The following is a 27295-nucleotide window of genomic DNA, read 5'->3' as shown; positions in this document are numbered from 1 at the left end:
TTGGCCGGGGTGGGCACCTTGGCTGGGTTTGCCCAGGGTGCGCTCCGAAGCGGGGTTACTGGAGCGCCCCCTCTTTTTTTGTCAGAGAGTTTGGTGGGGTTTCTCGCATTGGCTCTTCCCAGGCCCGGTTGTTGGGTGCGCTCCCACCCTGGCGCGCGCGAAGTTGGAAGTTGGGTTAATTGCCCGGGCGCGCACCTTCGCCAGGGTGGGCACCTTGGTGCGCAAACCTTGGCTGGGCTGCGCACCAGGGCGGGCTCAAGATGGCACCAGCATTCCCTTTTTCTCACTATCTTTCAAAACGGAAATTTTAAAATCTCGTTTTTTTTTTGCCTTTTATGGAAATTAGTGAAGGCATCGCATCAAAGGTGCGCACCTCGCTGCCCACCTTGGTGTGCTCCGAGGTGCCCACCACGGTGCGCAACGCCGGTGCGAACCCGGGAGCGCCCCGATGTGTGCTCCAAGGTGCGGCGTGCACGAAGTCGGACCCCGGTTTGCCCCGGGTGCGCACCTCGCGTGCACCTTGGTGCGCACACCTTGGCTGGGTTGCGCGGCCTGGTGGGCACCATGGTGCGCACCAAGGAGCGCTCCGAAGTGTGCTCCAAGGTGCGGCGTGCACGAAGTCGGAGCCCGGTTTGCCCCGGGTGCGCACCTTCGCCGCGGTGGGCACCATGGCGTGCACGAAGTCGGAGCCCGGTTTGCCCCGGGTGCGCACCTCGCGTGCACCTTCGCCGGGGTGGGCACCTCGGCTGGGTTGCGCGCCCTGGTGCGCACCAAGGAGCGCTCTGAAGTGTGCTCCAAGGTGCGGCGTGCACGAAGTCGGAGCCCGGTTTGCCCCGGGTGTGCACCTCGCGTGCACCTTCGCTGCGGTGGGCACCTTGGCTGGGTTGCGCGCCTTGGTGGGCACCATGCAGTGCACGAAGTCGGAGCCCGGTTTGCCCCGGGCGCGCACCTCCGCCAGGGTGGGCACCTTGGTGCGCACAACTTGCCTGGGCTGCGCACCAGGAAGGGCTCAAGATGGCACCCGCGTTCCGTTTTTTTCACTATCTTTCAGAACGGAAATTTTAAAATATCGTTTTTTTTTGCCTTTTCTGGAAATTAGTGAAGGCAGCGCATCAAAGGTGCGCAACGCTGGTGCGAACCTGGGAGCGCTCCGATGTGTGCTCCAAGGTGCGGCGTGCACGAAGTCGGACCCCGGTTTGCCCCGGGTGCGCACCTCGCGTGCACCTTGGTGCGCACACCTTGGCTGGGTTGCGCGCCCTGGTGGGCACCATGGTGCGCACCAAGGAGCGCTCCGAAGTGTGCTCCAAGGTGCGGCGTGCACGAAGTCGGAGCCCGGTTTGCCCCGGGTGCGCACCTCGCGTGCACCTTCGCCGCGGTGGGCACCATGGCGTGCACGAAGTCGGAGCCCGGTTTGCCCCGGGTGCGCACCTCGCGTGCACCTTCGCCGGGGTGGGCACCTTAGTGTGCAGACCTTGGCTGGGTTGCGCGCCCTGGTGGGCACCATGGTGCGCACCAAGGAGCGCTCCGAAGTGTGCTCCAAGGTGCGGCCTGCACGAAGTCGGAGCCCGGTTTGCCCCGGGTGTGCACCTCGGGTGGGCACCTTGGTGCGCATGCCTTGCCTGGGCTGCGCACCAGGGCGGGCTCAAGATGGCACCCGCGTTCCTTTTTTTTCACTATCTTTCAAAACGGAAATTTTAAAATCTCATTTTTTTTTGCCTTTTTCTGGAAATTAGTGAAGGCAGCGCATCAAAGGTGCGCACCTCGCTGCCCACCACGGTGCGCAACGCCGGTGGGCACCCGGGAGTGCTTCGAAGTGTGCTCCAAGGTGCTGCGTGCACGTTGTCGGAGCCCGGTTTGCCCCGGGTGCGCACCTCGCGTGCACCTTCGTCGGGGTGGGCACCTTGGCTGGGTTTGCCCCGGCTGCGCTCCGAAGCGGGGTTATTGGAGCGCCGCCTCTTTTTTTGTCGGAGCGTTTGGTGGGGTTTCTCGCATTGGCTCTTCCGAGGCCCGGTTGCCACCCTGGCGCGCACGAAGTCGGAAGTAGGGTTAATTGCCCGGGTGCGCACCTTTGCCAGGGTGGGCACCTTACCTGGGCTGCGCACCAGGGCGGGCTCAAGATGGCACGCGCGTTCCGTTTTTTTCACTATCTTTCAAAACGGAAATTTTAAAATCTCCTTTTTTTTTTGCCTTTTCTGGAAATTAGTGAAGGCAGCGCATCAAAGGTGCGCACCTCGCTGCCCACCTTGGTGTGCTCTGAGGTGCGCACCCGGGAGCGCTACGAAGTGTGCTCCAAGGTGCGGCGTGCACGTTGTCGGAGCCCGGTTTGCCCCGGGTGCGCACCTCGCCTGCACCTTGGCCGGGGTGGGCACCTTGGCTGGGTTTGCCCAGGGTGCGCTCCGAAGCGGGGTTACTGGAGCGCCCCCTCTTTTTTTGTCAGAGCGTTTGGTGGGGTTTCTCGCATTGGCTCTTCCCAGGCCCGGTTGTTGGGTGCGCTCCCACCCTGGCGCGCGCGAAGTTGGAAGTTGGGTTAATTGCCCGGGCGCGCACCTTCGCCAGGGTGGGCACCTTGGTGCGCACACCTTGGCTGGGCTGCGCACCAGGGCGGGCTCAAGATGGCACCAGCATTCCCTTTTTCTCACTATCTTTCAAAACGGAAATTTTAAAATCTCGTTTTTTTTTTGCCTTTTATGGAAATTAGTGAAGGCATCGCATCAAAGGTGCGCACCTCGCTGCCCACCTTGGTGTGCTCCGAGGTGCCCACCACGGTGCGCAACGCCGGTGCGAACCCGGGAGCGCCCCGATGTGTGCTCCAAGGTGCGGCGTGCACGAAGTCGGACCCCGGTTTGCCCCGGGTGCGCACCTCGCGTGCACCTTGGTGCGCACACCTTGGCTGGGTTGCGCGGCCTGGTGGGCACCATGGTGCGCACCAAGGAGCGCTCCGAAGTGTGCTCCAAGGTGCGGCGTGCACGAAGTCGGAGCCCGGTTTGCCCCGGGTACGCACCTCGCGTGCACCTTCGCCGGGGTGGGCACCTCGGCTGGGTTGCGCGCCCTGGTGCGCACCAAGGAGCGCTCCGAAGTGTGCTCCAAGGTGCGGCGTGCACGAAGTCGGAGCCCGGTTTGCCCCGGGTGCGCACCTTCGCCGCGGTGCGCACCATGGCGTGCACGAAGTCGGAGCCCGGTTTGCCCCGGGTGCGCACCTCGCGTGCACCTTCGGCGGGGTTGCGCGCCCTGGTGGGCACCATGGTGCGCACCAAGGAGCGCTCCGAAGTGTGCTCCAAGGTGCGGCGTGCACGAAGTCGGAGCCCGGTTTGCCCCGGGTGCGCACCTCGCGTGCACCTTCGGCGGGGTTGCGCGCCCTGGTGGGCACCATGGTGCGCACCAAGGAGCGCTCCGAAGTGTGCTCCAAGGTGCGGCGTGCACGAAGTCGGAGCCCGGTTTGCCCCGGGTGCGCACCTCGCGTGCACCTTCGCCGCGGTGGGCACCATGGCGTGCACGAAGTCGGAGCCCGGTTTGCCCCGGGTGCGCACCTCGCGTGCACCTTCGCCGGGGTGGGCACCTCGGCTGAGTTGCGCGCCCTGGTGCGCACCAAGGAGCGCTCCGAAGTGTGCTCCAAGGTGCGGCGTGCACGAAGTCGGAGCCCGGTTTGCCCCGGGTGCGCACCTCGCGTGCACCTTCGCCAGGGTGGGCACCTCGGTGCGCACACCTTCTCAATGTTTTCTTGCCTTTTCTGGAAATTGGTGAAGGCAGCGCATCAAAGGTGCGCACCTCGGTGTGCTCCGAGGTGCGAACCCGAGAGCGCTCCGAGGTGCCCACGAAGTCGAAAGTCGGGTTAATTGCATTGTTTTCCCCGGGTGCGCTCCGAGGTGCGCAACATCGGCGCGCACCAAGGAGGGCTCCGAAGTGTGCTCCAAGGTGCGCACGATGGCGTGCACCTCTGGTGCGCACGATTCGGAGCTCGGTTTGACCGGGGTGCGCACACCTTGGCTGGGTTGCGCACCTTTTGTGCGCTCCAAGGTGCGCACGAAGTCGGAGCTCGGTTTGCCCCAGGTGCGCACCTTCGCCAGGGTGCGCACCTTGATGCGCACGCCTTGGCTGGGCTGCGCACCTTGGTGGGCGCCATGGTGCGCACCTTTCGTGCGCTCCAAGGTGCGCACGAAGTCGGAGCTCGGTTTGCCCCGGGTGCGCACCTTGGTGGGCGCCATGGTGCACTCCGAGGTGCCCAAGATTGGTGCGCACCAAGGAGCGCTCCGAAGTGCGCTCCAAGGTGCGCGCGAAGTCGAAAGTTGGGTTAATTGTCCGGTTTGCCTCGGGTGCGCACCTTGCGTGCACCTTCGCCAGGGTGGGCGCCTTGGTGCGCACACCTTGGCTGGGCTGCGCACACCTTGGCACCCGCGTTTCCTTCATTTTAAATTTTTTTTTTTTACAATCTCTCAAGTGGGAAATTCTATAATCTCAACTTTTTTTGCCTTTTCAGGAAACTTTTGAATGGAGCGCATCATTGGTGCGCTCCGAAGTGTGCTCCAAAGCTCTCTCCAGCTGCGTGCACCTGCCCCGGCCGCGCACCCGGCCCCGCCCAGCTTCGCTCACCTGTCCCGGGCGTCTGGTGCGGAACCTTAGAGTAAGAAACATCACCGTGCACCTTGGCCAACGTGCGCGACTCGACCGAGCGCGCACTGGCCGAGGTGCACACCGATTTCACCTGGGTGCGCGCGCAGCACCTCGGGCGCACCGGGGTGCGCGCACAACGCCCGGGTTGCACCGTGGCCTGTGTGCTCGGGGCGCCTCGGGTGCGCGCTCGGTGTCGCCCCCGCGCGCGCGGTAGTGCGGGCAGCGCACCCCGGCCCGGCCCGGCCCCGACGAGAACGCAAACGGGCAAAAGGTTTATTCAAATAGCATTGCGACGCCCGGCGAAAAACTAAAAAAGGGTGCAACACCGGGACTTCCCGGGAGGTCACCCATCCCAGTACTACTCCGGCCCAAGCGCGCTTAACTGCAGAGTTCTGATGGGATCCGGTGCACTAACGCTGGTATGATCGCACCCGTTATGAGCTTGTCGCAGTGTGTACTTAGCAAACCGCGACCCACGTGCGAATCCACCCCGGCCACCCACCCCCGTCGAGGTGCACACCCTCCCTCGCGAAGTGCGCCCCGTTCGCCAAGTGTGAGCCCTGCCCGGGTGCGCGCACCTTGCTAGGGCGTCGGGTGTGCACCCGGCCCGGCCTACGTGCGTGCACCTGGAGGGGGCGTCGTGTGCGTGCAGTGTCCCGTCTGCAACGCGGTGCCCACACACCACCTCGGGCGCAACGACCTGCGCTCACATGTGGGCCGAGTGCACCTTGGTGCATGTTCGGGGCGCCTCGGGTGCACGCTCGATCTTGCCCCGGTGCACCAAGGCGCTCGGTTTGCCCCGGGTGCGCACTTGGTGCAAGGTGGGCACCCAAAATAGGGATCAAGCACCAAAACACAAGTTTCGGGATGCAAAATGGGACCCAAGGACCACAAATGCGTTCCAAGACCCATGATGGGTCCACGAGAACAAAAATGTGTTCCGAGACTTAATAAACAAATATTGGGTTTTAGGAGAAGAAACATGCTCTGATGCCCAAAACGAGAATCGACCCCGAAAAGGCCACAGGCCAAAAGTGGGATGCGAGACAAAAAAAAATGGGACCCGAGGACCAAAATTGGGTTCCCAGGTCGAAGACAGGGCAACCGGACAAGAAACGACCTCTAAGGCTCGAAATGAGTCCCGACGACTAAAACTTGACAAGAAGCACCCATCAGGCACCCAACTCGACACCCATGGGATGCCGACCCACCCGGGCTTCCACCTAGCACACCTTGGCACCCACCCACCCTCGCACCCAACCTCGCACCCAACTTAGCACCTTTGAACCCACATTGGCACTCACCCTGACCCTGGCACCTTGGAACCCACATTGGCACTCACCTTGACCCTGGCACCCACCTTTGCACTCACCTTGGGACCCACCCTGGCTCCCACCTCGGCACCCACCCAGACACCCACCTTGGTTCCTTGGCACCCACCTTGGATCCTTGGCACCCACCCCGACACCCACCTTGGCACGCAACTTGGCTACTTGCCACCCACCTTGGCTCCTTGACGCCCACCCCGACAACCACCCCGTGACCTACCCTGGCTAGGGTTGGTGCACACCCACCCTGGTGCCCACCTTGGCACCCACCCTATGACCCACCTTGGCACGCACCTTAGTACCCACCCCGTTACCCACCCTAGGACCCACCCCGTGACCCACCTTGGCCAGGGTGGGTGCCTTGGTGCGCACAACTTGCCTGGGCTGCACACCAGGGCGGGCTCAAGATGGCACCCGCGTTCCGTTTTTTTCACTATCTTTCAAAACGGAAATTTTAAAATCTCATTTTTTTCTTTTTTTTGCCTTTTCTGGAAATTAGTGAAGGCAGCGCATCAAAGGTGCGCAATGCTGGTGCGAACCCGGGAGCGCTCCGATGTGTGCTCCAAGGTGCGGCGTGCACGAAGTCCGAGCCCGGTTTGCCCCGGGTGCGCACCTCGCGTGCACCTTCGCCGGGGTGAGCACCTTGGCTGGGTTGCGCGCCCTGGTGCGTACCAAGGAGCGCTCTGAAGTGTGCTCCAAGGTGCGGCGTGCACGAAGTCGGAGCCCGGTTTGCCCCGGGTGTGCACCTCGGGTGCGCACCTCGCGTGCACCTTCGCTGCGGTGGGCACCTTGGCTGGGTTGCGCGCCTTGGTGGGCACCATGCAGTGCACGAAGTCGGAGCCCGGTTTGCCCCGGGCGCGCACCTCCGCCAGGGTGGGCACCTTGGTGCGCACAACTTGCCTGGGCTGCGCATCAGGAAGGGCTCAAGATGGCACCCGCGTTCCGTTTTTTTCACTATCTTTCAGAACGGAAATTTTAAAATATCGTTTTTTTTTGCCTTTTCTGGAAATTAGTGAAGGCAGCGCATCAAAGGTGCGCAACGCTGGTGCGAACCTGGGAGCGCTCCGATGTGTGCTCCAAGGTGCGGCGTGCACGAAGTCGGAGCCCGGTTTGCCTCGGGTGCGCCCTGGTGGGCACCATGGTGCGCACCAAGGAGCGCTCCGAAGTGTGCTCCAAGGTGCGGCCTGCACGAAGTCGGAGCCCGGTTTGCCCCGGGTGTGCACCTCGGGTGGGCACCTTGGTGCGCATGCCTTGCCTGGGCTGCGCACCAGGGCGGGCTCAAGATGGCACCCGCGTTCCTTTTTTTTCACTATCTTTCAAAACGGAAATTTTAAAATCTCATTTTTTTTTGCCTTTTTCTGGAAATTAGTGAAGGCAGCGCATCAAAGGTGCGCACCTCGCTGCCCACCACGGTGCGCAACGCCGGTGGGCACCCGGGAGTGCTTCGAAGTGTGCTCCAAGGTGCTGCGTGCACGTTGTCGGAGCCCGGTTTGCCCCGGGTGCGCACCTCGCGTGCACCTTCGTCGGGGTGGGCACCTTGGCTTGGTTTGCCCCGGCTGCGCTCCGAAGCGGGGTTATTGGAGCGCCGCCTCTTTTTTTGTCGGAGCGTTTGGTGGGGTTTCTCGCATTGGCTCTTCCGAGGCCCGGTTGCCACCCTGGCGCGCACGAAGTCGGAAGTAGGGTTAATTGCCCGGGTGCGCACCTTTGCCAGGGTGGCACCTTACCTGGGCTGCGCACCAGGGCGGGCTCAAGATGGCACGCGCGTTCCGTTTTTTTCACTATCTTTCAAAACGGAAATTTTAAAATCTCCTTTTTTTTTTGCCTTTTCTGGAAATTAGTGAAGGCAGCGCATCAAAGGTGCGCACCTCGCTGCCCACCTTGGTGTGCTCTGAGGTGCGCACCCGGGAGCGCTACGAAGTGTGCTCCAAGGTGCGGCGTGCACGTTGTCGGAGCCCGGTTTGCCCCGGGTGCGCACCTCGCCTGCACCTTGGCCGGGGTGGGCACCTTGGCTGGGTTTGCCCAGGGTGCGCTCCGAAGCGGGGTTACTGGAGCGCCCCCTCTTTTTTTGTCAGAGAGTTTGGTGGGGTTTCTCGCATTGGCTCTTCCCAGGCCCGGTTGTTGGGTGCGCTCCCACCCTGGCGCGCGCGAAGTTGGAAGTTGGGTTAATTGCCCGGGCGCGCACCTTCGCCAGGGTGGGCACCTTGGTGCGCAAACCTTGGCTGGGCTGCGCACCAGGGCGGGCTCAAGATGGCACCAGCATTCCCTTTTTCTCACTATCTTTCAAAACGGAAATTTTAAAATCTCGTTTTTTTTTTGCCTTTTATGGAAATTAGTGAAGGCATCGCATCAAAGGTGCGCACCTCGCTGCCCACCTTGGTGTGCTCCGAGGTGCCCACCACGGTGCGCAACGCCGGTGCGAACCCGGGAGCGCCCCGATGTGTGCTCCAAGGTGCGGCGTGCACGAAGTCGGACCCCGGTTTGCCCCGGGTGCGCACCTCGCGTGCACCTTGGTGCGCACACCTTGGCTGGGTTGCGCGGCCTGGTGGGCACCATGGTGCGCACCAAGGAGCGCTCCGAAGTGTGCTCCAAGGTGCGGCGTGCACGAAGTCGGAGCCCGGTTTGCCCCGGGTGCGCACCTTCGCCGCGGTGGGCACCATGGCGTGCACGAAGTCGGAGCCCGGTTTGCCCCGGGTGCGCACCTCGCGTGCACCTTCGCCGGGGTGGGCACCTCGGCTGGGTTGCGCGCCCTGGTGCGCACCAAGGAGCGCTCTGAAGTGTGCTCCAAGGTGCGGCGTGCACGAAGTCGGAGCCCGGTTTGCCCCGGGTGTGCACCTCGCGTGCACCTTCGCTGCGGTGGGCACCTTGGCTGGGTTGCGCGCCTTGGTGGGCACCATGCAGTGCACGAAGTCGGAGCCCGGTTTGCCCCGGGCGCGCACCTCCGCCAGGGTGGGCACCTTGGTGCGCACAACTTGCCTGGGCTGCGCACCAGGAAGGGCTCAAGATGGCACCCGCGTTCCGTTTTTTTCACTATCTTTCAGAACGGAAATTTTAAAATATCGTTTTTTTTTGCCTTTTCTGGAAATTAGTGAAGGCAGCGCATCAAAGGTGCGCAACGCTGGTGCGAACCTGGGAGCGCTCCGATGTGTGCTCCAAGGTGCGGCGTGCACGAAGTCGGACCCCGGTTTGCCCCGGGTGCGCACCTCGCGTGCACCTTGGTGCGCACACCTTGGCTGGGTTGCGCGCCCTGGTGGGCACCATGGTGCGCACCAAGGAGCGCTCCGAAGTGTGCTCCAAGGTGCGGCGTGCACGAAGTCGGAGCCCGGTTTGCCCCGGGTGCGCACCTCGCGTGCACCTTCGCCGCGGTGGGCACCATGGCGTGCACGAAGTCGGAGCCCGGTTTGCCCCGGGTGCGCACCTCGCGTGCACCTTCGCCGGGGTGGGCACCTTAGTGTGCAGACCTTGGCTGGGTTGCGCGCCCTGGTGGGCACCATGGTGCGCACCAAGGAGCGCTCCGAAGTGTGCTCCAAGGTGCGGCCTGCACGAAGTCGGAGCCCGGTTTGCCCCGGGTGTGCACCTCGGGTGGGCACCTTGGTGCGCATGCCTTGCCTGGGCTGCGCACCAGGGCGGGCTCAAGATGGCACCCGCGTTCCTTTTTTTTCACTATCTTTCAAAACGGAAATTTTAAAATCTCATTTTTTTTTGCCTTTTTCTGGAAATTAGTGAAGGCAGCGCATCAAAGGTGCGCACCTCGCTGCCCACCACGGTGCGCAACGCCGGTGGGCACCCGGGAGTGCTTCGAAGTGTGCTCCAAGGTGCTGCGTGCACGTTGTCGGAGCCCGGTTTGCCCCGGGTGCGCACCTCGCGTGCACCTTCGTCGGGGTGGGCACCTTGGCTGGGTTTGCCCCGGCTGCGCTCCGAAGCGGGGTTATTGGAGTGCCGCCTCTTTTTTTGTCGGAGCGTTTGGTGGGGTTTCTCGCATTGGCTCTTCCGAGGCCCGGTTGCCACCCTGGCGCGCACGAAGTCGGAAGTAGGGTTAATTGCCCGGGTGCGCACCTTTGCCAGGGTGGGCACCTTACCTGGGCTGCGCACCAGGGCGGGCTCAAGATGGCACGCGCGTTCCGTTTTTTTCACTATCTTTCAAAACGGAAATTTTAAAATCTCCTTTTTTTTTTGCCTTTTCTGGAAATTAGTGAAGGCAGCGCATCAAAGGTGCGCACCTCGCTGCCCACCTTGGTGTGCTCTGAGGTGCGCACCCGGGAGCGCTACGAAGTGTGCTCCAAGGTGCGGCGTGCACGTTGTCGGAGCCCGGTTTGCCCCGGGTGCGCACCTCGCCTGCACCTTGGCCGGGGTGGGCACCTTGGCTGGGTTTGCCCAGGGTGCGCTCCGAAGCGGGGTTACTGGAGCGCCCCCTCTTTTTTTGTCAGAGCGTTTGGTGGGGTTTCTCGCATTGGCTCTTCCCAGGCCCGGTTGTTGGGTGCGCTCCCACCCTGGCGCGCGCGAAGTTGGAAGTTGGGTTAATTGCCCGGGCGCGCACCTTCGCCAGGGTGGGCACCTTGGTGCGCACACCTTGGCTGGGCTGCGCACCAGGGCGGGCTCAAGATGGCACCAGCATTCCCTTTTTCTCACTATCTTTCAAAACGGAAATTTTAAAATCTCGTTTTTTTTTTGCCTTTTATGGAAATTAGTGAAGGCATCGCATCAAAGGTGCGCACCTCGCTGCCCACCTTGGTGTGCTCCGAGGTGCCCACCACGGTGCGCAACGCCGGTGCGAACCCGGGAGCGCCCCGATGTGTGCTCCAAGGTGCGGCGTGCACGAAGTCGGACCCCGGTTTGCCCCGGGTGCGCACCTCGCGTGCACCTTGGTGCGCACACCTTGGCTGGGTTGCGCGGCCTGGTGGGCACCATGGTGCGCACCAAGGAGCGCTCCGAAGTGTGCTCCAAGGTGCGGCGTGCACGAAGTCGGAGCCCGGTTTGCCCCAGGTACGCACCTCGCGTGCACCTTCGCCGGGGTGGGCACCTCGGCTGGGTTGCGCGCCCTGGTGCGCACCAAGGAGCGCTCCGAAGTGTGCTCCAAGGTGCGGCGTGCACGAAGTCGGAGCCCGGTTTGCCCCGGGTGCGCACCTTCGCCGCGGTGCGCACCATGGCGTGCACGAAGTCGGAGCCCGGTTTGCCCCGGGTGCGCACCTCGCGTGCACCTTCGGCGGGGTTGCGCGCCCTGGTGGGCACCATGGTGCGCACCAAGGAGCGCTCCGAAGTGTGCTCCAAGGTGCGGCGTGCACGAAGTCGGAGCCCGGTTTGCCCCGGGTGCGCACCTCGCGTGCACCTTCGGCGGGGTTGCGCGCCCTGGTGGGCACCATGGTGCGCACCAAGGAGCGCTCCGAAGTGTGCTCCAAGGTGCGGCGTGCACGAAGTCGGAGCCCGGTTTGCCCCGGGTGCGCACCTCGCGTGCACCTTCGCCGCGGTGGGCACCATGGCGTGCACGAAGTCGGAGCCCGGTTTGCCCCGGGTGCGCACCTCGCGTGCACCTTCGCCGGGGTGGGCACCTCGGCTGGGTTGCGCGCCCTGGTGCGCACCAAGGAGCGCTCCGAAGTGTGCTCCAAGGTGCGGCGTGCACGAAGTCGGAGCCCGGTTTGCCCCGGGTGCGCACCTCGCGTGCACCTTCGCCAGGGTGGGCACCTCGGTGCGCACACCTTCTCAATGTTTTCTTGCCTTTTCTGGAAATTGGTGAAGGCAGCGCATCAAAGGTGCGCACCTCGGTGTGCTCCGAGGTGCGAACCCGAGAGCGCTCCGAGGTGCCCACGAAGTCGAAAGTCGGGTTAATTGCATTGTTTTCCCCGGGTGCGCTCCGAGGTGCGCAACATCGGCGCGCACCAAGGAGGGCTCCGAAGTGTGCTCCAAGGTGCGCACGATGGCGTGCACCTCTGGTGCGCACGATTCGGAGCTCGGTTTGACCGGGGTGCGCACACCTTGGCTGGGTTGCGCACCTTTTGTGCGCTCCAAGGTGCGCACGAAGTCGGAGCTCGGTTTGCCCCGGGTGCGCACCTTCGCCAGGGTGCGCACCTTGATGCGCACGCCTTGGCTGGGCTGCGCACCTTGGTGGGCGCCATGGTGCGCACCTTTCGTGCGCTCCAAGGTGCGCACGAAGTCGGAGCTCGGTTTGCCCCGGGTGCGCACCTTGGTGGGCGCCATGGTGCACTCCGAGGTGCCCAAGATTGGTGCGCACCAAGGAGCGCTCCGAAGTGCGCTCCAAGGTGCGCGCGAAGTCGAAAGTTGGGTTAATTGTCCGGTTTGCCTCGGGTGCGCACCTTGCGTGCACCTTCGCCAGGGTGGGCGCCTTGGTGCGCACACCTTGGCTGGGCTGCGCACACCTTGGCACCCGCGTTTCCTTCATTTTAAATTTTTTTTTTTTACAATCTCTCAAGTGGGAAATTCTATAATCTCAACTTTTTTTGCCTTTTCAGGAAACTTTTGAATGGAGCGCATCATTGGTGCGCTCCGAAGTGTGCTCCAAAGCTCTCTCCAGCTGCGTGCACCTGCCCCGGCCGCGCACCCGGCCCCGCCCAGCTTCGCTCACCTGTCCCGGGCGTCTGGTGCGGAACCTTAGAGTAAGAAACATCACCGTGCACCTTGGCCAACGTGCGCGACTCGACCGAGCGCGCACTGGCCGAGGTGCACACCGATTTCACCTGGGTGCGCGCGCAGCACCTCGGGCGCACCGGGGTGCGCGCACAACGCCCGGGTTGCACCGTGGCCTGTGTGCTCGGGGCGCCTCGGGTGCGCGCTCGGTGTCGCCCCCGCGCGCGCGGTAGTGCGGGCAGCGCACCCCGGCCCGGCCCGGCCCCGACGAGAACGCAAACGGGCAAAAGGTTTATTCAAATAGCATTGCGACGCCCGGCGAAAAACTAAAAAAGGGTGCAACACCGGGACTTCCCGGGAGGTCACCCATCCCAGTACTACTCCGGCCCAAGCGCGCTTAACTGCGGAGTTCTGATGGGATCCGGTGCACTAACGCTGGTATGATCGCACCCGTTATGAGCTTGTCGCAGTGTGTACTTAGCAAACCGCGACCCACGTGCGAATCCACCCCGGCCACCCACCCCCGTCGAGGTGCACACCCTCCCTCGCGAAGTGCGCCCCGTTCGCCAAGTGTGAGCCCTGCCCGGGTGCGCGCACCTTGCTAGGGCGTCGGGTGTGCACCCGGCCCGGCCTACGTGCGTGCACCTGGAGGGGGCGTCGTGTGCGTGCAGTGTCCCGTCTGCAACGCGGTGCCCACACACCACCTCGGGCGCAACGACCTGCGCTCACATGTGGGCCGAGTGCACCTTGGTGCATGTTCGGGGCGCCTCGGGTGCACGCTCGATCTTGCCCCGGTGCACCAAGGCGCTCGGTTTGCCCCGGGTGCGCACTTGGTGCAAGGTGGGCACCCAAAATAGGGATCAAGCACCAAAACACAAGTTTCGGGATGCAAAATGGGACCCAAGGACCACAAATGCGTTCCAAGACCCATGATGGGTCCACGAGAACAAAAATGTGTTCCGAGACTTAATAAACAAATATTGGGTTTTAGGAGAAGAAACATGCTCTGATGCCCAAAACGAGAATCGACCCCGAAAAGGCCACAGGCCAAAAGTGGGATGCGAGACAAAAAAAAATGGGACCCGAGGACCAAAATTGGGTTCCCAGGTCGAAGACAGGGCAACCGGACAAGAAACGACCTCTAAGGCTCGAAATGAGTCCCGACGACTAAAACTTGACAAGAAGCACCCATCAGGCACCCAACTCGACACCCATGGGATGCCGACCCACCCGGGCTTCCACCTAGCACACCTTGGCACCCACCCACCCTCGCACCCAACCTCGCACCCAACTTAGCACCTTTGAACCCACATTGGCACTCACCCTGACCCTGGCACCTTGGAACCCACATTGGCACTCACCTTGACCCTGGCACCCACCTTTGCACTCACCTTGGGACCCACCCTGGCTCCCACCTCGGCACCCACCCAGACACCCACCTTGGTTCCTTGGCACCCACCTTGGATCCTTGGCACCCACCCCGACACCCACCTTGGCACGCAACTTGGCTACTTGCCACCCACCTTGGCTCCTTGACGCCCACCCCGACAACCACCCCGTGACCTACCCTGGCTAGGGTTGGTGCACACCCACCCTGGTGCCCACCTTGGCACCCACCCTATGACCCACCTTGGCACGCACCTTAGTACCCACCCCGTTACCCACCCTAGGACCCACCCCGTGACCCACCTTGGCCAGGGTGGGTGCCTTGGTGCGCACAACTTGCCTGGGCTGCACACCAGGGCGGGCTCAAGATGGCACCCGCGTTCCGTTTTTTTCACTATCTTTCAAAACGGAAATTTTAAAATCTCATTTTTTTCTTTTTTTTGCCTTTTCTGGAAATTAGTGAAGGCAGCGCATCAAAGGTGCGCAATGCTGGTGCGAACCCGGGAGCGCTCCGATGTGTGCTCCAAGGTGCGGCGTGCACGAAGTCCGAGCCCGGTTTGCCCCGGGTGCGCACCTCGCGTGCACCTTCGCCGGGGTGAGCACCTTGGCTGGGTTGCGCGCCCTGGTGCGTACCAAGGAGCGCTCTGAAGTGTGCTCCAAGGTGCGGCGTGCACGAAGTCGGAGCCCGGTTTGCCCCGGGTGTGCACCTCGGGTGCGCACCTCGCGTGCACCTTCGCTGCGGTGGGCACCTTGGCTGGGTTGCGCGCCTTGGTGGGCACCATGCAGTGCACGAAGTCGGAGCCCGGTTTGCCCCGGGCGCGCACCTCCGCCAGGGTGGGCACCTTGGTGCGCACAACTTGCCTGGGCTGCGCATCAGGAAGGGCTCAAGATGGCACCCGCGTTCCGTTTTTTTCACTATCTTTCAGAACGGAAATTTTAAAATATCGTTTTTTTTTGCCTTTTCTGGAAATTAGTGAAGGCAGCGCATCAAAGGTGCGCAACGCTGGTGCGAACCTGGGAGCGCTCCGATGTGTGCTCCAAGGTGCGGCGTGCACGAAGTCGGAGCCCGGTTTGCCTCGGGTGCGCCCTGGTGGGCACCATGGTGCGCACCAAGGAGCGCTCCGAAGTGTGCTCCAAGGTGCGGCCTGCACGAAGTCGGAGCCCGGTTTGCCCCGGGTGTGCACCTCGGGTGGGCACCTTGGTGCGCATGCCTTGCCTGGGCTGCGCACCAGGGCGGGCTCAAGATGGCACCCGCGTTCCTTTTTTTTCACTATCTTTCAAAACGGAAATTTTAAAATCTCATTTTTTTTTGCCTTTTTCTGGAAATTAGTGAAGGCAGCGCATCAAAGGTGCGCACCTCGCTGCCCACCACGGTGCGCAACGCCGGTGGGCACCCGGGAGTGCTTCGAAGTGTGCTCCAAGGTGCTGCGTGCACGTTGTCGGAGCCCGGTTTGCCCCGGGTGCGCACCTCGCGTGCACCTTCGTCGGGGTGGGCACCTTGGCTTGGTTTGCCCCGGCTGCGCTCCGAAGCGGGGTTATTGGAGCGCCGCCTCTTTTTTTGTCGGAGCGTTTGGTGGGGTTTCTCGCATTGGCTCTTCCGAGGCCCGGTTGCCACCCTGGCGCGCACGAAGTCGGAAGTAGGGTTAATTGCCCGGGTGCGCACCTTTGCCAGGGTGGCACCTTACCTGGGCTGCGCACCAGGGCGGGCTCAAGATGGCACGCGCGTTCCGTTTTTTTCACTATCTTTCAAAACGGAAATTTTAAAATCTCCTTTTTTTTTTGCCTTTTCTGGAAATTAGTGAAGGCAGCGCATCAAAGGTGCGCACCTCGCTGCCCACCTTGGTGTGCTCTGAGGTGCGCACCCGGGAGCGCTACGAAGTGTGCTCCAAGGTGCGGCGTGCACGTTGTCGGAGCCCGGTTTGCCCCGGGTGCGCACCTCGCCTGCACCTTGGCCGGGGTGGGCACCTTGGCTGGGTTTGCCCAGGGTGCGCTCCGAAGCGGGGTTACTGGAGCGCCCCCTCTTTTTTTGTCAGAGAGTTTGGTGGGGTTTCTCGCATTGGCTCTTCCCAGGCCCGGTTGTTGGGTGCGCTCCCACCCTGGCGCGCGCGAAGTTGGAAGTTGGGTTAATTGCCCGGGCGCGCACCTTCGCCAGGGTGGGCACCTTGGTGCGCAAACCTTGGCTGGGCTGCGCACCAGGGCGGGCTCAAGATGGCACCAGCATTCCCTTTTTCTCACTATCTTTCAAAACGGAAATTTTAAAATCTCGTTTTTTTTTTGCCTTTTATGGAAATTAGTGAAGGCATCGCATCAAAGGTGCGCACCTCGCTGCCCACCTTGGTGTGCTCCGAGGTGCCCACCACGGTGCGCAACGCCGGTGCGAACCCGGGAGCGCCCCGATGTGTGCTCCAAGGTGCGGCGTGCACGAAGTCGGACCCCGGTTTGCCCCGGGTGCGCACCTCGCGTGCACCTTGGTGCGCACACCTTGGCTGGGTTGCGCGGCCTGGTGGGCACCATGGTGCGCACCAAGGAGCGCTCCGAAGTGTGCTCCAAGGTGCGGCGTGCACGAAGTCGGAGCCCGGTTTGCCCCGGGTGCGCACCTTCGCCGCGGTGGGCACCATGGCGTGCACGAAGTCGGAGCCCGGTTTGCCCCGGGTGCGCACCTCGCGTGCACCTTCGCCGGGGTGGGCACCTCGGCTGGGTTGCGCGCCCTGGTGCGCACCAAGGAGCGCTCTGAAGTGTGCTCCAAGGTGCGGCGTGCACGAAGTCGGAGCCCGGTTTGCCCCGGGTGTGCACCTCGCGTGCACCTTCGCTGCGGTGGGCACCTTGGCTGGGTTGCGCGCCTTGGTGGGCACCATGCAGTGCACGAAGTCGGAGCCCGGTTTGCCCCGGGCGCGCACCTCCGCCAGGGTGGGCACCTTGGTGCGCACAACTTGCCTGGGCTGCGCACCAGGAAGGGCTCAAGATGGCACCCGCGTTCCGTTTTTTTCACTATCTTTCAGAACGGAAATTTTAAAATATCGTTTTTTTTTGCCTTTTCTGGAAATTAGTGAAGGCAGCGCATCAAAGGTGCGCAACGCTGGTGCGAACCTGGGAGCGCTCCGATGTGTGCTCCAAGGTGCGGCGTGCACGAAGTCGGACCCCGGTTTGCCCCGGGTGCGCACCTCGCGTGCACCTTGGTGCGCACACCTTGGCTGGGTTGCGCGCCCTGGTGGGCACCATGGTGCGCACCAAGGAGCGCTCCGAAGTGTGCTCCAAGGTGCGGCGTGCACGAAGTCGGAGCCCGGTTTGCCCCGGGTGCGCACCTCGCGTGCACCTTCTCCGCGGTGGGCACCATGGCGTGCACGAAGTCGGAGCCCGGTTTGCCCCGGGTGCGCACCTCGCGTGCACCTTCGCCGGGGTGGGCACCTTAGTGTGCAGACCTTGGCTGGGTTGCGCGCCCTGGTGGGCACCATGGTGCGCACCAAGGAGCGCTCCGAAGTGTGCTCCAAGGTGCGGCCTGCACGAAGTCGGAGCCCGGTTTGCCCCGGGTGTGCACCTCGGGTGGGCACCTTGGTGCGCATGCCTTGCCTGGGCTGCGCACCAGGGCGGGCTCAAGATGGCACCCGCGTTCCTTTTTTTTCACTATCTTTCAAAACGGAAATTTTAAAATCTCATTTTTTTTTGCCTTTTTCTGGAAATTAGTGAAGGCAGCGCATCAAAGGTGCGCACCTCGCTGCCCACCACGGTGCGCAACGCCGGTGGGCACCCGGGAGTGCTTCGAAGTGTGCTCCAAGGTGCTGCGTGCACGTTGTCGGAGCCCGGTTTGCCCCGGGTGCGCACCTCGCGTGCACCTTCGTCGGGGTGGGCACCTTGGCTGGGTTTGCCCCGGCTGCGCTCCGAAGCGGGGTTATTGGAGCGCCGCCTCTTTTTTTGTCGGAGCGTTTGGTGGGGTTTCTCGCATTGGCTCTTCCGAGGCCCGGTTGCCACCCTGGCGCGCACGAAGTCGGAAGTAGGGTTAATTGCCCGGGTGCGCACCTTTGCCAGGGTGGGCACCTTACCTGGGCTGCGCACCAGGGCGGGCTCAAGATGGCACGCGCGTTCCGTTTTTTTCACTATCTTTCAAAACGGAAATTTTAAAATCTCCTTTTTTTTTTGCCTTTTCTGGAAATTAGTGAAGGCAGCGCATCAAAGGTGCGCACCTCGCTGCCCACCTTGGTGTGCTCTGAGGTGCGCACCCGGGAGCGCTACGAAGTGTGCTCCAAGGTGCGGCGTGCACGTTGTCGGAGCCCGGTTTGCCCCGGGTGCGCACCTCGCCTGCACCTTGGCCGGGGTGGGCACCTTGGCTGGGTTTGCCCAGGGTGCGCTCCGAAGCGGGGTTACTGGAGCGCCCCCTCTTTTTTTGTCAGAGCGTTTGGTGGGGTTTCTCGCATTGGCTCTTCCCAGGCCCGGTTGTTGGGTGCGCTCCCACCCTGGCGCGCGCGAAGTTGGAAGTTGGGTTAATTGCCCGGGCGCGCACCTTCGCCAGGGTGGGCACCTTGGTGCGCACACCTTGGCTGGGCTGCGCACCAGGGCGGGCTCAAGATGGCACCAGCATTCCCTTTTTCTCACTATCTTTCAAAACGGAAATTTTAAAATCTCGTTTTTTTTTTGCCTTTTATGGAAATTAGTGAAGGCATCGCATCAAAGGTGCGCACCTCGCTGCCCACCTTGGTGTGCTCCGAGGTGCCCACCACGGTGCGCAACGCCGGTGCGAACCCGGGAGCGCCCCGATGTGTGCTCCAAGGTGCGGCGTGCACGAAGTCGGACCCCGGTTTGCCCCGGGTGCGCACCTCGCGTGCACCTTGGTGCGCACACCTTGGCTGGGTTGCGCGGCCTGGTGGGCACCATGGTGCGCACCAAGGAGCGCTCCGAAGTGTGCTCCAAGGTGCGGCGTGCACGAAGTCGGAGCCCGGTTTGCCCCGGGTACGCACCTCGCGTGCACCTTCGCCGGGGTGGGCACCTCGGCTGGGTTGCGCGCCCTGGTGCGCACCAAGGAGCGCTCCGAAGTGTGCTCCAAGGTGCGGCGTGCACGAAGTCGGAGCCCGGTTTGCCCCGGGTGCGCACCTTCGCCGCGGTGCGCACCATGGCGTGCACGAAGTCGGAGCCCGGTTTGCCCCGGGTGCGCACCTCGCGTGCACCTTCGGCGGGGTTGCGCGCCCTGGTGGGCACCATGGTGCGCACCAAGGAGCGCTCCGAAGTGTGCTCCAAGGTGCGGCGTGCACGAAGTCGGAGCCCGGTTTGCCCCGGGTGCGCACCTCGCGTGCACCTTCGGCGGGGTTGCGCGCCCTGGTGGGCACCATGGTGCGCACCAAGGAGCGCTCCGAAGTGTGCTCCAAGGTGCGGCGTGCACGAAGTCGGAGCCCGGTTTGCCCCGGGTGCGCACCTCGCGTGCACCTTCGCCGCGGTGGGCACCATGGCGTGCACGAAGTCGGAGCCCGGTTTGCCCCGGGTGCGCACCTCGCGTGCACCTTCGCCGGGGTGGGCACCTCGGCTGGGTTGCGCGCCCTGGTGCGCACCAAGGAGCGCTCCGAAGTGTGCTCCAAGGTGCGGCGTGCACGAAGTCGGAGCCCGGTTTGCCCCGGGTGCGCACCTCGCGTGCACCTTCGCCAGGGTGGGCACCTCGGTGCGCACACCTTCTCAATGTTTTCTTGCCTTTTCTGGAAATTGGTGAAGGCAGCGCATCAAAGGTGCGCACCTCGGTGTGCTCCGAGGTGCGAACCCGAGAGCGCTCCGAGGTGCCCACGAAGTCGAAAGTCGGGTTAATTGCATTGTTTTCCCCGGGTGCGCTCCGAGGTGCGCAACATCGGCGCGCACCAAGGAGGGCTCCGAAGTGTGCTCCAAGGTGCGCACGATGGCGTGCACCTCTGGTGCGCACGATTCGGAGCTCGGTTTGACCGGGGTGCGCACACCTTGGCTGGGTTGCGCACCTTTTGTGCGCTCCAAGGTGCGCACGAAGTCGGAGCTCGGTTTGCCCCGGGTGCGCACCTTCGCCAGGGTGCGCACCTTGATGCGCACGCCTTGGCTGGGCTGCGCACCTTGGTGGGCGCCATGGTGCGCACCTTTCGTGCGCTCCAAGGTGCGCACGAAGTCGGAGCTCGGTTTGCCCCGGGTGCGCACCTTGGTGGGCGCCATGGTGCACTCCGAGGTGCCCAAGATTGGTGCGCACCAAGGAGCGCTCCGAAGTGCGCTCCAAGGTGCGCGCGAAGTCGAAAGTTGGGTTAATTGTCCGGTTTGCCTCGGGTGCGCACCTTGCGTGCACCTTCGCCAGGGTGGGCGCCTTGGTGCGCACACCTTGGCTGGGCTGCGCACACCTTGGCACCCGCGTTTCCTTCATTTTAAATTTTTTTTTTTTACAATCTCTCAAGTGGGAAATTCTATAATCTCAACTTTTTTTGCCTTTTCAGGAAACTTTTGAATGGAGCGCATCATTGGTGCGCTCCGAAGTGTGCTCCAAAGCTCTCTCCAGCTGCGTGCACCTGCCCCGGCCGCGCACCCGGCCCCGCCCAGCTTCGCTCACCTGTCCCGGGCGTCTGGTGCGGAACCTTAGAGTAAGAAACATCACCGTGCACCTTGGCCAACGTGCGCGACTCGACCGAGCGCGCACTGGCCGAGGTGCACACCGATTTCACCTGGGTGCGCGCGCAGCACCTCGGGCGCACCGGGGTGCGCGCACAACGCCCGGGTTGCACCGTGGCCTGTGTGCTCGGGGCGCCTCGGGTGCGCGCTCGGTGTCGCCCCCCGCGCGCGCGGTAGTGCGGGCAGCGCACCCCGGCCCGGCCCGGCCCCGACGAGAACGCAAACGGGCAAAAGGTTTATTCAAATAGCATTGCGACGCCCGGCGAAAAACTAAAAAAGGGTGCAACACCGGGACTTCCCGGGAGGTCACCCATCCCAGTACTACTCCGGCCCAAGCGCGCTTAACTGCGGAGTTCTGATGGGATCCGGTGCACTAACGCTGGTATGATCGCACCCGTTATGAGCTTGTCGCAGTGTGTACTTAGCAAACCGCGACCCACGTGCGAATCCACCCCGGCCACCCACCCCCGTCGAGGTGCACACCCTCCCTCGCGAAGTGCGCCCCGTTCGCCAAGTGTGAGCCCTGCCCGGGTGCGCGCACCTTGCTAGGGCGTCGGGTGTGCACCCGGCCCGGCCTACGTGCGTGCACCTGGAGGGGGCGTCGTGTGCGTGCAGTGTCCCGTCTGCAACGCGGTGCCCACACACCACCTCGGGCGCAACGACCTGCGCTCACATGTGGGCCGAGTGCACCTTGGTGCATGTTCGGGGCGCCTCGGGTGCACGCTCGATCTTGCCCCGGTGCACCAAGGCGCTCGGTTTGCCCCGGGTGCGCACTTGGTGCAAGGTGGGCACCCAAAATAGGGATCAAGCACCAAAACACAAGTTTCGGGATGCAAAATGGGACCCAAGGACCACAAATGCGTTCCAAGACCCATGATGGGTCCACGAGAACAAAAATGTGTTCCGAGACTTAATAAACAAATATTGGGTTTTAGGAGAAGAAACATGCTCTGATGCCCAAAACGAGAATCGACCCCGAAAAGGCCACAGGCCAAAAGTGGGATGCGAGACAAAAAAAAATGGGACCCGAGGACCAAAATTGGGTTCCCAGGTCGAAGACAGGGCAACCGGACAAGAAACGACCTCTAAGGCTCGAAATGAGTCCCGACGACTAAAACTTGACAAGAAGCACCCATCAGGCACCCAACTCGACACCCATGGGATGCCGACCCACCCGGGCTTCCACCTAGCACACCTTGGCACCCACCCACCCTCGCACCCAACCTCGCACCCAACTTAGCACCTTTGAACCCACATTGGCACTCACCCTGACCCTGGCACCTTGGAACCCACATTGGCACTCACCTTGACCCTGGCACCCACCTTTGCACTCACCTTGGGACCCACCCTGGCTCCCACCTCGGCACCCACCCAGACACCCACCTTGGTTCCTTGGCACCCACCTTGGATCCTTGGCACCCACCCCGACACCCACCTTGGCACGCAACTTGGCTACTTGCCACCCACCTTGGCTCCTTGACGCCCACCCCGACAACCACCCCGTGACCTACCCTGGCTAGGGTTGGTGCACACCCACCCTGGTGCCCACCTTGGCACCCACCCTATGACCCACCTTAGCACGCACCTTAGTACCCACCCCGTTACCCACCCTAGGACCCACCCCGTGACCCACCTTGGCCAGGGTGGGTGCCTTGGTGCGCACAACTTGCCTGGGCTGCACACCAGGGCGGGCTCAAGATGGCACCCGCGTTCCGTTTTTTTCACTATCTTTCAAAACGGAAATTTTAAAATCTCATTTTTTTCTTTTTTTTGCCTTTTCTGGAAATTAGTGAAGGCAGCGCATCAAAGGTGCGCAATGCTGGTGCGAACCCGGGAGCGCTCCGATGTGTGCTCCAAGGTGCGGCGTGCACGAAGTCCGAGCCCGGTTTGCCCCGGGTGCGCACCTCGCGTGCACCTTCGCCGGGGTGAGCACCTTGGCTGGGTTGCGCGCCCTGGTGCGTACCAAGGAGCGCTCTGAAGTGTGCTCCAAGGTGCGGCGTGCACGAAGTCGGAGCCCGGTTTGCCCCGGGTGTGCACCTCGGGTGCGCACCTCGCGTGCACCTTCGCTGCGGTGGGCACCTTGGCTGGGTTGCGCGCCTTGGTGGGCACCATGCAGTGCACGAAGTCGGAGCCCGGTTTGCCCCGGGCGCGCACCTCCGCCAGGGTGGGCACCTTGGTGCGCACAACTTGCCTGGGCTGCGCATCAGGAAGGGCTCAAGATGGCACCCGCGTTCCGTTTTTTTCACTATCTTTCAGAACGGAAATTTTAAAATATCGTTTTTTTTTGCCTTTTCTGGAAATTAGTGAAGGCAGCGCATCAAAGGTGCGCAACGCTGGTGCGAACCTGGGAGCGCTCCGATGTGTGCTCCAAGGTGCGGCGTGCACGAAGTCGGAGCCCGGTTTGCCTCGGGTGCGCCCTGGTGGGCACCATGGTGCGCACCAAGGAGCGCTCCGAAGTGTGCTCCAAGGTGCGGCCTGCACGAAGTCGGAGCCCGGTTTGCCCCGGGTGTGCACCTCGGGTGGGCACCTTGGTGCGCATGCCTTGCCTGGGCTGCGCACCAGGGCGGGCTCAAGATGGCACCCGCGTTCCTTTTTTTTCACTATCTTTCAAAACGGAAATTTTAAAATCTCATTTTTTTTTGCCTTTTTCTGGAAATTAGTGAAGGCAGCGCATCAAAGGTGCGCACCTCGCTGCCCACCACGGTGCGCAACGCCGGTGGGCACCCGGGAGTGCTTCGAAGTGTGCTCCAAGGTGCTGCGTGCACGTTGTCGGAGCCCGGTTTGCCCCGGGTGCGCACCTCGCGTGCACCTTCGTCGGGGTGGGCACCTTGGCTTGGTTTGCCCCGGCTGCGCTCCGAAGCGGGGTTATTGGAGCGCCGCCTCTTTTTTTGTCGGAGCGTTTGGTGGGGTTTCTCGCATTGGCTCTTCCGAGGCCCGGTTGCCACCCTGGCGCGCACGAAGTCGGAAGTAGGGTTAATTGCCCGGGTGCGCACCTTTGCCAGGGTGGCACCTTACCTGGGCTGCGCACCAGGGCGGGCTCAAGATGGCACGCGCGTTCCGTTTTTTTCACTATCTTTCAAAACGGAAATTTTAAAATCTCCTTTTTTTTTTGCCTTTTCTGGAAATTAGTGAAGGCAGCGCATCAAAGGTGCGCACCTCGCTGCCCACCTTGGTGTGCTCTGAGGTGCGCACCCGGGAGCGCTACGAAGTGTGCTCCAAGGTGCGGCGTGCACGTTGTCGGAGCCCGGTTTGCCCCGAGTGCGCACCTCGCCTGCACCTTGGCCGGGGTGGGCACCTTGGCTGGGTTTGCCCAGGGTGCGCTCCGAAGCGGGGTTACTGGAGCGCCCCCTCTTTTTTTGTCAGAGAGTTTGGTGGGGTTTCTCGCATTGGCTCTTCCCAGGCCCGGTTGTTGGGTGCGCTCCCACCCTGGCGCGCGCGAAGTTGGAAGTTGGGTTAATTGCCCGGGCGCGCACCTTCGCCAGGGTGGGCACCTTGGTGCGCAAACCTTGGCTGGGCTGCGCACCAGGGCGGGCTCAAGATGGCACCAGCATTCCCTTTTTCTCACTATCTTTCAAAACGGAAATTTTAAAATCTCATTTTTTTTTTGCCTTTTATGGAAATTAGTGAAGGCATCGCATCAAAGGTGCGCACCTCGCTGCCCACCTTGGTGTGCTCCGAGGTGCCCACCACGGTGCGCAACGCCGGTGCGAACCCGGGAGCGCCCCGATGTGTGCTCCAAGGTGCGGCGTGCACGAAGTCGGACCCCGGTTTGCCCCGGGTGCGCACCTCGCGTGCACCTTGGTGCGCACACCTTGGCTGGGTTGCGCGGCCTGGTGGGCACCATGGTGCGCACCAAGGAGCGCTCCGAAGTGTGCTCCAAGGTGCGGCGTGCACGAAGTCGGAGCCCGGTTTGCCCCGGGTGCGCACCTTCGCCGCGGTGGGCACCATGGCGTGCACGAAGTCGGAGCCCGGTTTGCCCCGGGTGCGCACCTCGCGTGCACCTTCGCCGGGGTGGGCACCTCGGCTGGGTTGCGCGCCCTGGTGCGCACCAAGGAGCGCTCTGAAGTGTGCTCCAAGGTGCGGCGTGCACGAAGTCGGAGCCCGGTTTGCCCCGGGTGTGCACCTCGCGTGCACCTTCGCTGCGGTGGGCACCTTGGCTGGGTTGCGCGCCTTGGTGGGCACCATGCAGTGCACGAAGTCGGAGCCCGGTTTGCCCCGGGCGCGCACCTCCGCCAGGGTGGGCACCTTGGTGCGCACAACTTGCCTGGGCTGCGCACCAGGAAGGGCTCAAGATGGCACCCGCGTTCCGTTTTTTTCACTATCTTTCAGAACGGAAATTTTAAAATATCGTTTTTTTTTGCCTTTTCTGGAAATTAGTGAAGGCAGCGCATCAAAGGTGCGCAACGCTGGTGCGAACCTGGGAGCGCTCCGATGTGTGCTCCAAGGTGCGGCGTGCACGAAGTCGGACCCCGGTTTGCCCCGGGTGCGCACCTCGCGTGCACCTTGGTGCGCACACCTTGGCTGGGTTGCGCGCCCTGGTGGGCACCATGGTGCGCACCAAGGAGCGCTCCGAAGTGTGCTCCAAGGTGCGGCGTGCACGAAGTCGGAGCCCGGTTTGCCCCGGGTGCGCACCTCGCGTGCACCTTCGCCGCGGTGGGCACCATGGCGTGCACGAAGTCGGAGCCCGGTTTGCCCCGGGTGCGCACCTCGCGTGCACCTTCGCCGGGGTGGGCACCTTAGTGTGCAGACCTTGGCTGGGTTGCGCGCCCTGGTGGGCACCATGGTGCGCACCAAGGAGCGCTCCGAAGTGTGCTCCAAGGTGCGGCCTGCACGAAGTCGGAGCCCGGTTTGCCCCGGGTGTGCACCTCGGGTGGGCACCTTGGTGCGCATGCCTTGCCTGGGCTGCGCACCAGGGCGGGCTCAAGATGGCACCCGCGTTCCTTTTTTTTCACTATCTTTCAAAACGGAAATTTTAAAATCTCATTTTTTTTTGCCTTTTTCTGGAAATTAGTGAAGGCAGCGCATCAAAGGTGCGCACCTCGCTGCCCACCACGGTGCGCAACGCCGGTGGGCACCCGGGAGTGCTTCGAAGTGTGCTCCAAGGTGCTGCGTGCACGTTGTCGGAGCCCGGTTTGCCCCGGGTGCGCACCTCGCGTGCACCTTCGTCGGGGTGGGCACCTTGGCTGGGTTTGCCCCGGCTGCGCTCCGAAGCGGGGTTATTGGAGCGCCGCCTCTTTTTTTGTCGGAGCGTTTGGTGGGGTTTCTCGCATTGGCTCTTCCGAGGCCCGGTTGCCACCCTGGCGCGCACGAAGTCGGAAGTAGGGTTAATTGCCCGGGTGCGCACCTTTGCCAGGGTGGGCACCTTACCTGGGCTGCGCACCAGGGCGGGCTCAAGATGGCACGCGCGTTCCGTTTTTTTCACTATCTTTCAAAACGGAAATTTTAAAATCTCCTTTTTTTTTGCCTTTTCTGGAAATTAGTGAAGGCAGCGCATCAAAGGTGCGCACCTCGCTGCCCACCTTGGTGTGCTCTGAGGTGCGCACCCGGGAGCGCTACGAAGTGTGCTCCAAGGTGCGGCGTGCACGTTGTCGGAGCCCGGTTTGCCCCGGGTGCGCACCTCGCCTGCACCTTGGCCGGGGTGGGCACCTTGGCTGGGTTTGCCCAGGGTGCGCTCCGAAGCGGGGTTACTGGAGCGCCCCCTCTTTTTTTGTCAGAGCGTTTGGTGGGGTTTCTCGCATTGGCTCTTCCCAGGCCCGGTTGTTGGGTGCGCTCCCACCCTGGCGCGCGCGAAGTTGGAAGTTGGGTTAATTGCCCGGGCGCGCACCTTCGCCAGGGTGGGCACCTTGGTGCGCACACCTTGGCTGGGCTGCGCACCAGGGCGGGCTCAAGATGGCACCAGCATTCCCTTTTTCTCACTATCTTTCAAAACGGAAATTTTAAAATCTCGTTTTTTTTTTGCCTTTTATGGAAATTAGTGAAGGCATCGCATCAAAGGTGCGCACCTCGCTGCCCACCTTGGTGTGCTCCGAGGTGCCCACCACGGTGCGCAACGCCGGTGCGAACCCGGGAGCGCCCCGATGTGTGCTCCAAGGTGCGGCGTGCACGAAGTCGGACCCCGGTTTGCCCCGGGTGCGCACCTCGCGTGCACCTTGGTGCGCACACCTTGGCTGGGTTGCGCGGCCTGGTGGGCACCATGGTGCGCACCAAGGAGCGCTCCGAAGTGTGCTCCAAGGTGCGGCGTGCACGAAGTCGGAGCCCGGTTTGCCCCGGGTACGCACCTCGCGTGCACCTTCGCCGGGGTGGGCACCTCGGCTGGGTTGCGCGCCCTGGTGCGCACCAAGGAGCGCTCCGAAGTGTGCTCCAAGGTGCGGCGTGCACGAAGTCGGAGCCCGGTTTGCCCCGGGTGCGCACCTTCGCCGCGGTGCGCACCATGGCGTGCACGAAGTCGGAGCCCGGTTTGCCCCGGGTGCGCACCTCGCGTGCACCTTCGGCGGGGTTGCGCGCCCTGGTGGGCACCATGGTGCGCACCAAGGAGCGCTCCGAAGTGTGCTCCAAGGTGCGGCGTGCACGAAGTCGGAGCCCGGTTTGCCCCGGGTGCGCACCTCGCGTGCACCTTCGGCGGGGTTGCGCGCCCTGGTGGGCACCATGGTGCGCACCAAGGAGCGCTCCGAAGTGTGCTCCAAGGTGCGGCGTGCACGAAGTCGGAGCCCGGTTTGCCCCGGGTGCGCACCTCGCGTGCACCTTCGCCGCGGTGGGCACCATGGCGTGCACGAAGTCGGAGCCCGGTTTGCCCCGGGTGCGCA

At 63.0% G+C, this 27295-nt stretch overlaps 3 non-coding genes across 3 annotated transcripts; all 3 read right to left on the bottom strand.

The window, feature by feature from the left end:
* Positions 1-4922: 4922 nt before the first annotated feature.
* LOC131871981 (5S ribosomal RNA) lies at positions 4923-5041 on the bottom strand. The gene has a single exon (XR_009370166.1). It is a non-coding gene; the product is annotated as a 5S ribosomal RNA (ribosomal RNA).
* A 7804-nt stretch (positions 5042-12845) lies between these two features.
* Positions 12846-12964, bottom strand: LOC131871980 (5S ribosomal RNA). Its single transcript, XR_009370165.1, has one exon. It is a non-coding gene; the product is annotated as a 5S ribosomal RNA (ribosomal RNA).
* A 7805-nt stretch (positions 12965-20769) lies between these two features.
* LOC131871979 (5S ribosomal RNA) lies at positions 20770-20888 on the bottom strand. The gene has a single exon (XR_009370164.1). It is a non-coding gene; the product is annotated as a 5S ribosomal RNA (ribosomal RNA).
* Between the last annotated feature and the right edge of the window lie 6407 nt (positions 20889-27295).

This window comes from Cryptomeria japonica, unplaced genomic scaffold (genome assembly GCF_030272615.1).
Source record: "Cryptomeria japonica unplaced genomic scaffold, Sugi_1.0 HiC_scaffold_501, whole genome shotgun sequence".
Lineage (NCBI taxonomy): Eukaryota > Viridiplantae > Streptophyta > Pinopsida > Cupressales > Cupressaceae > Cryptomeria > Cryptomeria japonica.
The sequence above is the reverse complement of the archived record's forward strand: the minus strand, read 5'-3'. Positions and strand labels throughout refer to the sequence as shown.